This window comes from Schistocerca nitens, chromosome 6 (assembly GCF_023898315.1).
Source record: "Schistocerca nitens isolate TAMUIC-IGC-003100 chromosome 6, iqSchNite1.1, whole genome shotgun sequence".
NCBI classification, from domain to species: Eukaryota; Metazoa; Arthropoda; class Insecta; order Orthoptera; family Acrididae; genus Schistocerca; species Schistocerca nitens.
In genome coordinates this window covers 374,466,257-374,480,118 of record NC_064619.1, presented here as the reverse complement: position 1 = coordinate 374,480,118, position 13,862 = coordinate 374,466,257, and the positions used below count along the sequence as shown (strand labels likewise).

Here is a 13,862-nt window from a genome sequence, read left to right as displayed (position 1 = left end):
TCTTCATATGCATTTTCAGCTGTCAACAATCATTTTGTAGGGTTGTTGTGAACATATCATAATTCCCAAAAAATCCATCCGTTTTGCCCCTGAATGCATGCTAGCCCCTGAAAATATGCAACCCACACTAACAAAATGAGCTGATAGTCCTGTTGCCCTGCTACTACTAATTACATAACTAACCATTGAACTACATTAATGCCACGCGGGATTAGCCGAGTGGTCTAAGGCGCTGCAGTCATGGACCGTGCGGCTTGTCCCGGCGGAGGTTTGAGTCCTCCCTATGGCATGGATGTGTGTGTTTGTCCTTACGATAATTTAGGTTAAGTAGTGTGTAAGCTTAGGGACTGATGACCTTAGCAGTTAGTGTGTAAGCTTAGGGACTGATGACCTTAGCAGTTAAGTCCCATAAAATTTCACACACTTTTTTTTTAACTACATTAATGAATGGTCCTACCCTTGATGTTTACTACTCATATTAGGTGCTTCATATAGTTCATACTGATGTTTAGATGACTGAGCAGGAATCACAAAAGACACATATTTGCTTTTTAGGCCCAATAAAAGTCGTCTGTCACTGATTAGCAGTTACTATTTCTGTGTGGAACTTTTTGGAACCTAGTTACTGTTCTTATTGTCTTATCATGTGCCTCTCAATTACCTCTCATAATATGAACTATCATCACTGGAACACCCAGTACGGTAGTTGTGATATAATTCTGTTGAATTCTCGAATAGTGACTACCAGCACTCGATCTATTCCTGGTTAGTTGATGTGGAACGTAGGACCTCTGTTCCTCAAATTTTCACATTAATGTAAATCAATTCTGATATGATATAGCACATACGGCTACTACATAAAAGTGCTTGAAATTATTCGACTCTTTCGTTATCGATCTTTCTGCTTGTTTGTTTTTGCATCTCTTAGCAATTCTATCCCATTGTCAAGCTGGTTCAACCATTATATTATGAACATCAGTTGCAGGCAAACAGAATCTTTCAGTGTCACTGCCTGAACACTATTTTGTGCTACTGAATCATTTGGCAAATTGGCTTTGTGCGTGATTGTAAATTGTAGAAATATTTATTTCATTCGTAAGATGTTGTAATTATGATGTAGGTCTTGATTGACGTCATAGGAATGAAGTCACAATTCACCATAACAAAGGAGCCATCTCAGCTGAGGTTGGGCAGTTAGTTGTAGACAGTCCTGGAGAGTGTCCACTTAGACCATTTACTAGCAAAGTGACTCTGATGATTCGAATCTGTTAAATACTATGGTGGTAACACTGGCTACACCAGGTTGAAGTAGAATAATATGTCATCGTTTTGTACTGAACGATAATAAATAAACATTACGACAAGTTTTTGCTTTTTTACGTCATTTCAAATCACTTCAGGCACAAAAATCGTGAACTTGCAATCCTGGACAAACCACCGACGACAATGTAAGTATAAATAAATGCGCGGAAGTTGTGGGCTTGAGAATCTATTACGAACAAAAAACAAAATATACATAGAGTTCACAGTCACTCGGTTTGAGGGTACGATATTATTTACTTTTTCCTCACAGTATTGGTATATATTTGCCATATACGGCAAGCAAAATGGCTTCGAGAAACAATGTGTCAGCCGAACTGCTATGTAGGGCCATTATCAGATATCTATTCGTAGACTGTAGCACAACTTTCTAATCGCAGGTCTGACGTCAAAAGGTTGAGGGAGGAAAGCTAACTCCTACGACGGCTGTCTATCAGAGAGATTCATCGTTATGGGCGTGAAGTACAGTACCGTGCCGAAAAGAATCTCTCATTATTGCAGTCGACAAAAGATAGGTATCATCGACCACACTGTGAAGAAGTATTAGTGAAGCAGGCACGACTAAGAGGCGACAAGCAAGGTGTGCCGTTCTCGTCGGTCGTGACAGTAGCAGGGTGCGCTTGTAGTTGGAGCGACCACATTAAGATCAACGAACAAACATACTCTTCGTAAGTGAATCCAGGTTAGGTTGCTAATTGACAGCAGAAGTGTTCCGACACTTCTCGACATGGCACTATGTGTGTGTATGTGTGTTTGTGTGTGTGTGTGTGAGAGAGAGAGAGAGAGAGAGAGAGAGAGAGAGAGAGAGAGGGAGGGAGAGAGTGATATGGTACATCTTTAGCTGGGCGCACATACCTCCACTTCTTTCAACGTACAATACGAATGCAGAGATCTAACGTCTCGTCGACGAAGAAATCATTAGAGATGGAGCACAAGTTCGGATTGAGGAGGAAAATTAGACACGTCGTTTTGCAAGGAACCATCCTAGCATTTGTCCTAGGCGATTTAGAGAAGCCACGGGAAATCTAGATCTGAAGCGCCAGTGAGGATTTAACCATCCGTCCTCCCTGCTTACAGTGTCTTACCATGCCGCCTCCTCGCACGGCGACACGATATGTTTAATTGAATATTTCATCTTAAGAGACATCAAGTACCGATGGTATGTGGCGCGTGTCGAGGAATAATTATTTCAATACCAAACAGTTCCGCACACCGAGTGGTTAGGTAGATCCCCAGACGTGAATGATTTGCAACATTTTTGGGGTGCTCTCTGGTGCATTTACTTCGCGTAAATCTCATTTCTCGTCACAAGCTGACAAAAGTGTAGGTCTTATAAAATCTCCCTTAATTTGCGCTCCACAATTGTGAGTGTGTGTGTATATGTGAATTTCTTAGGGACCAAACTGCTTAGGTCATCGGTCCCTAGACTTACACACTACTTAAACTAACTTATGCTAAGAACAACACACACACCCATTCCCGAGGGAGGACTCGAACCTCCAGCGGGAGGGGCCGCGCAATCCGTGACATGGCGCCTCTAACCGCGCGGCCACTCTGCGCGGCCACAGATGTGACAAAAGATATTTTTTACATATACCACCGAAACGTTAATATAAAAGTTGTTTATGCTACCGCTAGTTTCGACTTCTTGTTTTACAAGTTAGCAACACATTTTTTTCTGAAACGCAATATTTACTTTCCAATCGATTAAAAGCATGTTCAGCGCAATGTTTTATTTCGTTCCCTGCCCTGCCAATAATTTCTGTTATCTTTTTGTTGCACCATAAACGTTGAAACATACCTGAAAAGTAAATATCATATTGCAACTAGATAAAGATGTCTGTATTTATAAAACGAATAGTTACATATTTGTTACGCAAAATGGTCATACCAACAAACTTAGTAGTTTCGACTGTTCCATCACTTTCTGGCAGACTTTACAGCTTACAGCAGTGTATGACATGTCCATTATTACAAAATACACTGGTGTGCAAAACTGAAGAACAAATGTAATTTTCGCATGATGTGTTACAGCCAAGTAACATAGCTCAAATGAAACTTCGACGATACATAGAGGGCACTGCTGCAGTATAGTTCAGAAGGTAACTGAAAGAAATACAGAGTGAAACGAACAGAAATGACAGTTTTATTCAAAATTAATAATTACACTGAAGTCACAGCGATTCATGATGGTTCCCTGAACATTAAAAAAGGGAGCACATTGTTATTAGCAGGGTATGTGATGTCCGTGGACGACAGTGCATGCTCTGGAACGTGTTCCCACGCTGGCCACAAGGTTGGCAAAAAGTTCTTGTGGTAGGACGTCCCATTCCCAACTTTGTGCACCAGCGCATTGACAGCTGCCGGATGGTCGTTGATGAATGTGGACGTCATGCAACTCGTCTCCCCAACGCCTCCCGCACGTGTTCGACGGTATTTAAGTAAGGGAAACGAGCAGGCCAGCCCTTTCACCGAATATCTTCCAGTGCCAAGGGCTCCTCCACCCGCGCTGACACGCGGTCGCGCTTTGTCATCAATAAAAATGAATTCAGAGCCGAATGTATCTCTCAAAAGACGCACAGCGGAAAAGAGTGCAATGTTACAGTAACGTTGACAGGTGAATGGACTGAGTTCTTAGGTTTGGAGGACAGTACGCGCGTGCAACGTTGTGCCTCCCCACACCATAATACCGGGACACCAAAACGACCACGCTCGACAATGTTCCTGAGTACAATAAGTATTCCCACCTCTGTCATGTGTCTGGACCTCCAGCAATGTCGAACATACACGAGATATAATTGAAATTAGTAGCAGAAAGATAGAGTATTAGAGCACTTTCTCGGTCGTACCGGTACATATAACAATGTAAATCTTTTAACCTAGTATATTGCACGAATGCTGAATTTGTTTTGCTAAACTGTTACTGATTTCATTGCACCGCAGTTATTAGATTTGAAACGACCTACTTTCGAAGCCAAAAACCTTCGCTCGGATGTCAGAAACTGGGGCACGAATGTCGATGACAAAAATGACATTCTTTTCCGTTCGTCTGCCTTCAGAGTAAAGATCAAAATGAATCAGAAGACGGTGATAATTAGGTAGTCGAAAATCAGCGTATCTCCGGCGGCAGCCCCGGCGTTCGCGTATGCTGGTACGAGCTGCCACTCGACGGCGCAGGCACCACGCGCCGCTCCTTATCTGGCTTTCAGCCACATACGTCGAGAGGCGCAGCAGACGCGCGCTGCCAGAAATATTGTCGAGATAGCGGCTGAGGCCGCGGGCCGGCGCTGGCGCTCGCGGGTTTTTGCTAATTAGCGCTGGCGTCACTGGGCCTGGATCGGGGGGGGGGGGGGGGGGCACTCGGTTGCTGGGCGCCAGCGGGGACCGGCCGCCTGCTTTTTGCGGCCGCCTTGTCCTCACCAGGACGTCCACTGTTTAGCCCCCGCTGCGCCTAACGCCAGTTACATCTCATTTGCAGTGCGCAAAGCGAAGGAAGGTGAGCAATTTTCGGAGGTCATTCAACGAGATGTAGGGGACCTTAACGAACAGTGCGCTAGTTTACGACACAGGGAGACAAGCCAGACTCGGAACGAATTGTGCGGATTATCGACTGTTCGTAAGGTAAGTTCATCGGACAAAAAATTAGTCATCCCAGCGCGCACGCACACAAGAATCGTCAAGCCTTTACAGATGCGCAGCGTTCGAGTCACGTGCTCCAACGCGCGTGAACATAAGGCAACAGCGATTAGTGGGTCATCTATGTTTCAAATGGGCATTGTAAGTAGACATGGGTAAATTTAAGGACATGGCAGATTGGCAAAAAAGGAGCAATTGTTTTTGGCCGTAACCATGACCACAACATATGTGTAGGTGCTGGATTTGTTGATATTTCGCGGCAGAATCTTCAGCGTGTCTACAAGCACTGGTGTAGCATACTCAACCACAAAACACGATGTCAGAATGGTGGTCGGGTAAAAATCTTGACAGAAAGACTGGAGACGTGTTTCACAGCTGCTGAATCAAAATCGCTCCCAAACCGGACAGGAATTGCTGCAGGCATTGAATGAAGGTCCATTCCAACCAGTTAGTCAGAGAACATAGCGACGGGAACTGCCCGCAATGAGTCGCTCATCTCACAGAGGCCATTCCTCACGCAGGCACATGAAGACAACAGTAAAGTTCACAGAGCTGGAACATTATGTGACTGTTTACTGGACACTCCTCTGCCCTTTTACATCTCGACTGGGCTGCAAAATCGTATGACTTCAACCCCACAGAAAATCTGTGGGACATGTTGCAACAGACGGTAAAACGCTAACGTCAGCATCCCCAAAATTTGGTGGACATGCGCGCTCAAATCCTCGGCAAGTGGCTTAACCTTGATGCTACGAACTTTCACAACCTTGTGGACACACTTCCTGAGTCCAGGCACTTATCAAGTTCTCTAGCGGCAACTAATTTTTTGTCCGGTGAGCTTGCATCATCTAGACGGAGTGTGTTTTTAGGCGGTTTTCACATTGTTGTTGGTTACTTTGGGGGGAAGAGACCAAACAGCGATGTCATCACTCTCCCATCGGATTAAGAAGGAAGGGAAAGGAAGTCAGCCGTGCCCTTTCAAAGGAACCATCCCGGCATTTTCCTGAAGCGATTTAGGTCGGCCGGACTTGGGTTTGAACCGCCGTCCTCCCGAATGCCGTCCTCCCGAATGCGAGTCCAATGTGCTAACCACTGCGCCACCTCGCTCGGTGGCTTATGCAAATTGTAACGAATATGTCATTTGTAATAAATAAAACCGACTATTACAGATAATATTTCCGTTAAATTGATAAGGAAGACGCATATGTTTTAGAAAAGAAAAGACGAAAAAAAATTGGAAATAGCTAGACACGAGCCTGCTACGTTTCGCATCAAAATTCATGTTATTAACTACGCTACGGCTTCAACATGGCAGCAGTATGTCAGTTATACAGTAGACATAGTATAATTTTTATATCTACAAATGTCATTTTTGATATATAACTCTTACAAATAGTCCCCAAAACTAAGTGCTTTTGATAGATTATATTTGTGCCGTAGCACTAAAACATTATGCTTTCATAACACCCACTAAAAGCGTCAAATACAGTAAGTCTTTAACTTCCGATATCTAGTTTCCTGTCATTTTATTATAACAAATCGTACCTAAAATGGCGCGTTTTCGAGAGATGCTCAATGTGCTGATGCTTTGAAACAATTTATATTCGTACCACTTACTCTATAGTAACAAAATACAGAGTTTATCTCCATACAATATGGCAGCTCCTAAGTTGTACTTGCGATGTAAAACCCATATGGCATCTCATTCATTTCCAAGAGGCAAAATTCTGACAAGTCAGAATCTTCACTTCACGCTTCGCTATGTAATGGAACTCATCCACGAACGATTTCACGTCCCGTGAAAGGGTATTTTGTCTTTAACAGAACTTTCAGTTCATCAATAGGTTTTCCTTTCAGTAACTCACGAACTGGTCTTCGATAACATTTTGCAAAGACGTCCTGTAACAAATCGTAATGTGCAGTGTACGTTCTTTGACTTATGTCTCTCTGACGCTGTGGTGGAAGCGCATTGTCTCCGTTGGTTTCCGTGCGCTCTAATCAAATCAGATAGATAGCAATTAGTTGGGCCATGCTCGCTTAGAGCTTTGAGACACACTCCTTCCAGGAGTCGTGTGGTGAGTAGTCGCAGGTCTAAGGTGGCAGCAGCAGTTGACAGATTTGGTGAAAAAGTTCTATTTATTCGAAGTTTCTGCTAATAGGCAAGGCGTTGCAGTGAACTCATTCATATGGTACTCGTATCGCACGGTTTATTTTTCCTTAATTTTGAATGATAAACATGTATCGTTCGCGAAGACAAGCTGCTAGTTAGGCGCAAGGTGTTACAAAAGTTCCGTGTCTTTGTTTTTCTCGGAAGCTTGACGCAGGTTACGAGATCCTGCTCTGATGAATTTAGGCCATTCTATGCTTTGCTGGAAATTCTTTACATAATTCTGAATGAGTGTGTTAAATGAAATTCTCGATCTACCTTCCCCGTGTATCGTGGAAACCAAAAGGTCATGTCCTTAATTAACTTGATCTCAGTGTAAAAACTAAACTAAACTCCATCCGGACAAGCCTTGGAAGGCCAAACGGTACCGACCGGCCGCCGCGTCATCCTCAGACCACAGGTGTCACTGGATGTGTATATGGAGGGGCATGTGGTCAGCACACCGCTCTCCCGGCCGTATGTCAGTTTACGAGATCGGAGCCACTATTTCTCAATCAAGTAGCTCCTCAGTTTGCCTCACAAGGACTGAGTGCACCCCGCTTGAAAAGGGCTGAGTGCACCCCGCTTGCCAACAGCGCTCGGCAGACCGGATGGTCACCCATCCAAGTGCTAGCCCAGTCCGACAGTGCTTAACTTCGGTGATCTGACGGGAACCGGTGTTACCACTGCGGCAAGGCCGTTGGCTTGATCTCAATATAGGTCATTTAATTGCATTTTCTGTTACTCATTTCTGCCTTCTTACACCATTTATTAAATATTTGCATGTATTTCTGGTGTAGCTTTTATGTGATGCCATCTTCTGCACACATGTTGCAAGGCAATCCATTTTGTCTAGTAATGATTGCAAATAGTGGAGATGACGAAGTAATTCGGATTTCACACAGTTTACCCCATTAACAGTGAAAATACCCCGTTATCTGACAGCAAATTTTCAGTTGTGGAGATAAGTTTGGTCGTAGGCTGCAGAACTCGGCACTGTTGTGGTTGACTTTCTGCAGTGTGTCTTCATGTTCCACGAAATAACTTGCACAGCGCATTGCATTGCCTTATTTATTATTCCGTAATAGTTCTTGTAGATTCAGTCCTTTACGACTATGTCATTATTGAAATAAAATGTAGAAGTATTATCGGCAATTAGCCATTTTCGTATGTAAGAACAGTTATCACAAATTGTTTCCAAGATTCCCATTGCACAGTATTCAAATGGAACTTGGTAACAATTACACTCTTCTGACTGTCTTACAACACCCTTTACCCTAACAGCTACACAAACTACAAGTGCCTCAGTAAGATGTTGAAAGATATCAATAGATAACTGAAGTCATGCACTCTGCAGTGCTTTCAACAGACGTTGAAGTGTGCTCTGGATCGTGCACGAGGAGTCGCAAAAACTATGATGATCGCGATACTCTCACATTGAAGTATGCGTGAGGAACAGAAAAGTGAATTTGAAGCCTTAATTCTCCACCCATCTGCAACATTCCCAGATATGTGTCAAATCGTATGGTACCCAAATCAGTCAAAAGCTTCTTTTATATCGATTCCTGGTAGTCTCGTGACTATATGTTTCTCCCCCTGACGTATTTTTACAATATTGTTTACAGACAGTTTCTTCTCGCCACACAAGCCGACATTTGTCTCTCAAAGAAGCAGAAAAGCATGACCACAGAGGGCAGAGCAGACAGCCGAACTGAATAACTGTATGAATGTTCCGCAATCATATCTGTGTAGAGGAGGTAACACTTGAGTACGTAGAAGGTAATGAGTCCAACATACCAATATAAATTGCAGTTTCAAAAGGTGCCGACATCTTGTATCTTCCTCATACGTCATACTTGAAGACGATGCACATCAACTGAATGATAGTTACAAAATTCATAGTGATGAGTAAGTGCATGTACTATAGAAGAGATATATTAGAACAAAACAACAAGAGATTCAGATGCTGTGGATCTTCCGTCTGAATGATTTCAGTGAAGTGTCTAAGGTTAACACAGGTTAGGGCTTAAGTCACTTAAGTTAGACTACTATTTCGCTTGCTACTGTCTTCCCAAATTCTAAAGTACATTTCAATATGGATATGGGTCTCTGTAAGACAAGTAAGTTACAGTGGGTGCATTTAATACTATCATAGAAATTGTCTTGTTAGAATACCATTGTGCCCTACGCCTGTGACGAGAAATTTCCGATGTGTCTAGTATCTTATTACATTCTGTAGAATATTTCCCATGCAAGAATTTCACTGGCAACTTAGTTTGAATCTATTAAAAGGAACAGCTGTAAAAAGAGCAGCTTTACGTACCCTGCCTGTGCACACACCCACATATTCTGCAGGCCAGGGGTCCTATTGATTTTTCTACTTGCTTAGAACGTTCAGTTTCGTTATCCGTATATCTACCCTAATTACTGTACCTGATGAGAGATCAGCAATAGCAGTCATATGAAATGATGGTTTTCCTGCCACTCAAGGAGCTTGGTATGGCTACTCATGTAATAAAGGAAAGAAGGAAGATTAGAGTTTAACATCCCATTGACATCGACGGCATCAGAGATGGAGCCCAAGTTCGGATTGTTGCGAGGATGGGGAAGGAAACTGACTGTGTCACTTGAGGCTCACTGAACCAGTTTAACATGGAGTCCGAAGCATGGCACAGACTGGTAATTTTTTACATGTACATACTTAATGGCTGTCCACACTTTCAGCGAAACTTTTTATGAACAATAAGAAATACGTAGTAACGTAATAATCTGCCGCAGACAGTAGGCCTATTGCGCTGATTCTGCCCCGTTTTGTACTGTTTAGAGCCGGCCGGGGTGGCCAAGCGGTTAAAGGCGCTACAGTCTGGAACCGTGCGGCCGCTACGGTCGCAGGTTCAAATCCTGCCTCGGGCATGGATGTGTGTGATGTCCTTAGGTTAGTTAGGTTTAAGTAGTTCTAAGTTCTAGGGGACTGATGACCTTAGAAGTTAAGTCCCATAGTGCTCAGAGCCATTTGAACCATTTTTTTGTACTGTTTAGATGGCAGTAGAAGTTCAGTTTCCCTCGGAACATAGCCTTTGCTCTGACGTTACGAAAAATTTCTGGCTATTTGTGTTTAAAATTTCAGTGCAGCCATTAACAAGCATTAAATCACCGAGTTCATGTCTTGAAGAGCTGTCGAATGTCATTAAAAATTTGCAGTGCTCCATTAAAAAAATAGTTGTTCATGTTCTTTGGAGATATGAAAGGTGCAAACATTAATCATGCATGAAAATTTTCAGTAATTTGTGTCCTTTCAATTCTCGATGATGTTGTTTAGATTACTTGAACCGTTCAGAAATGCCATGGACAAAAGTCTGAGCGGATGCTGATAAAGGATCACGCTAATGCGGATATCCGTAGGTATGTCTCGAGATACCCGCACTAATAGCTACTTCGAGGCTAAAGGTAAAAGGATAGTGTGATTACTTGTAGATGATCAACGGTACTAATTATATGTGTGTTAAGCCATTACAATCACCCATTCGGGATGGCTTGTCACTATATTGGCTGGAATATACAGTGTCCTAGAGAGGGTGGCTGCGTTGTCGATATCTACAAGGGCTGAAGATGGCGACATTCCCTTCTTCCTGCTCCTCTGTACAATTAATTATACGTACATCCTATTTCCGTCGTACCAGTAGCGGCCACATGTCTCAGTTATGCAGGCTACATTTGCAATAACAGTTGTCACTTACGCAATTACCAACAGCTGCATAAAAAGTGAAATGAAGAATATTATAGGAAACTCCATGTTTAGAACCTTCACTCCATATTCTGCCAACTGTTTGTGTTTGACGTACACTATAAATAATATACGGAATAAAATCAGTGAATCTCTTAATATTTCTCTTAGATATATTGGCAAACACACAATGCAACCCTTGTTGAACGGAGAAGTGTGAAAATCGATTTAATTTTAGTTAAATAGCTGTACCTGCCCACGCTTTGCTATGACTCAGTCTGATTGGATGGAAACCAAACAAAAGAGAAAGCACAGTTTCTAATATGTATGGGAATTGAAAATGCGGCCTAATCTCCTTCTCTCTCCTGTCTGTCAATCTCCCCCTCTATCCATCTACTTCTCCCCCCCTCTCTTTGCATCTCCTCCTGCCGCCAATCTATCCCCTTCTCTCAGCCCATCACCTCCTCCCCTCTTTCTTCGTCGGTCTTCTCCTCCCCTATCTCTCTCTCTCCATATATGAACAAAACAGTTAGAACTTATCCAGAATACCTTAAACTTAACAAAAGGGAAATTCTCCAGCAAATTGGGCAATGAAACGCAACGAACTGGAAGGAATTTGCAGAAGTACTGAAAAACACTATGAAATTTGGCAAATCCCCAAGAAAGAGAAAACACAGATGGTGGAACAGTGCATGTGATTAAGCAACAATAGGAAGAATACATGGTTGGAAAACTTTCACTAGCAAAAAAACTACCGAAAAATGGCAGGAATTTGTGAGGATACAGAAGAGTTCATCCAAGGCAATACGAAGAGAAACACGTAGATATGATATAAGCCGGCTTAAAGAAATTTAACAAGAATTTATCAAGAACAACACCAAACATTTTTACAAAATTTTCAAAGAAAACCTAACAGGGTATCAACCACCTAATCTGTGCATTCGCCGGCCCGATGGATCACTGGAAACCAACCCTAAACAGAACTGTCAACTTTTAGCTAAATATTTTCACTCACTTCTCAAATGCGAGCCCCCGACAGAACAACTAGATTTCGAAAAACCCACATCTAATCCCGATTCAAATCCACCATCATTTAAAGAGGTAAAGGAAATAATCAATCCCTTGAAGAACAAAAAGTCTCCAGGGGAAGACGGAATCATAGCAGAAGTATAGAAATTAAATGACAATAATCTCACACAAGCAACCCACAGAATTATATCAAATATTTGGGAAACAGAACAAATACCTGCAGAATGGAAATGTGCATTAATTCACCCTCTCCACAAAAAAATGTGCAAAAACCGATCCCAATAATTACAGGGGAATTTCACTGCTCCCTGTAATATACAAAATTCTTTCAAAGGCCCTGTTAAACGGACTAGAAGAACAAGCGGACCGGTTAATAGAGGAGTATCAGGCAGGGTTTCGCGAAGGTTGATCTTGCATCGAACAGATATGGAACTTAAAAACAAATTTGCAAATGAGAAGACGTAGAAACACAATGATAACTTTTGTCAATTTTAAAAAAGCTTACGACTCCATATATAGACAAACATTATTTCACACTTTAGAGGAGTTCAGGATTAACAGGAAAACAAGATCAATTATTCAACAGGCATTAACAGATACAACCTCCAAAGTTAAATTCATGGGAGAAACTTCAGAAGCATTTCATATCCATACTGGTGTTCGCCAAGGAGATGGAATGTCCCCCCTTCTATTTAACATGGTTCTGGAAAAAACTGTGAGGACATGGGAAAAGGAATTCAGCTTGGGATTAAAAAAGAACAGAGAATTAGGGTGAAGTGACGCGGACGATCTTGCCATTCTAACTAACAATAGAGAGGAAACCAAACTTTCATTGGAAAAACTACACGAAATCCCACATAAAACTGGGCTACATATCTCCTACGAGAAAACAGTATATGGGAAACAAACCTGTAGATAATCTCCCCATTACTAGCCAATACGGGAAAGGGGAACAAGCTGCCCACTTCAGATATCTGGGAGAGATAATCCAACCATCAGGACTGAACTCAATAGCCAATAAAGATAGAATCTCCAGATTACAAAAAGCATATACGCTCACTTGGAATCACTATAATAAGAAATCTATTTTTGTCAATGTGAAACTAAGGCATTACAACACTGTAGTCCTACCAGAAGCACTTTATGCTGCAGAAACTACAGTGATTCATGGGCATATGAAGATCAGAGAGATTGAAAAGTAGTAAAGAAAAATTCTGAGGAAAATATATAGACCAATGTTTCGGGAAGGAATTTGGATGAAGAGAGATTTACAAAGACATAGAAACAATAACAGACACCATTAGAAAGAGAAGAAAGAAATTTTATGGACATATCAGCAGGATGAATAAAAGCAGACTCACAAGACAAACCTTTGAGATAGTAAACAAGAGGAAACACAAGACAAAGTGGATCACTGAAGCAGAAGAACACATTAAAGAACTGGGGATCACACAAGACAACATGAACAATAGAGAACAGTTTAGAAATATCATAAAGAAACACCTTTTTAAACAAGAACATACGGAGAACAGAACGGGAAAAAGGTGGTCGGAAGAACGCAAGAGAGAACACAGTGAGCGTATGAAGAGAATTTGGGAAGAACGAAGACAGAAGAGGAAATCATGACTACTCAAGTTCAATCGCTCTCTCAAAATGGAATAATCGAAAATGATAATATATATTAAACTTTCAAAACGCTGTTGAAATAACACCACTAGTCAGAATGACATTAAATTCCAAACGAATACTATCGTAGAATGGGGAAAACGTATGTCAGAAGAAAAAAATATTGTGAGAATTGATCAATCTGTATGTGTCAGAATACGTAAATGAAAGCACCTGTAATGCGCACGACCCGTTGAAGTTGCTATAACACGCCGGTACACGGCTTTTCCTCTTTCCGTCATAACTGTCTCAATGCAGGATCGTGCTATGCTTGTAAAGCTGTATTACAAGAATAATGACTGTGCACCCGTCGCTAAGTAGAAGTTCCGGACAATGAGGGGT

At 42.0% G+C, this 13,862-nt stretch overlaps 1 pseudogene; it reads right to left on the bottom strand.

The window, feature by feature from the left end:
• Positions 1–7,689: 7,689 nt before the first annotated feature.
• LOC126191769 (5S ribosomal RNA) lies at positions 7,690–7,807 on the bottom strand (annotated as a pseudogene).
• Between the last annotated feature and the right edge of the window lie 6,055 nt (positions 7,808–13,862).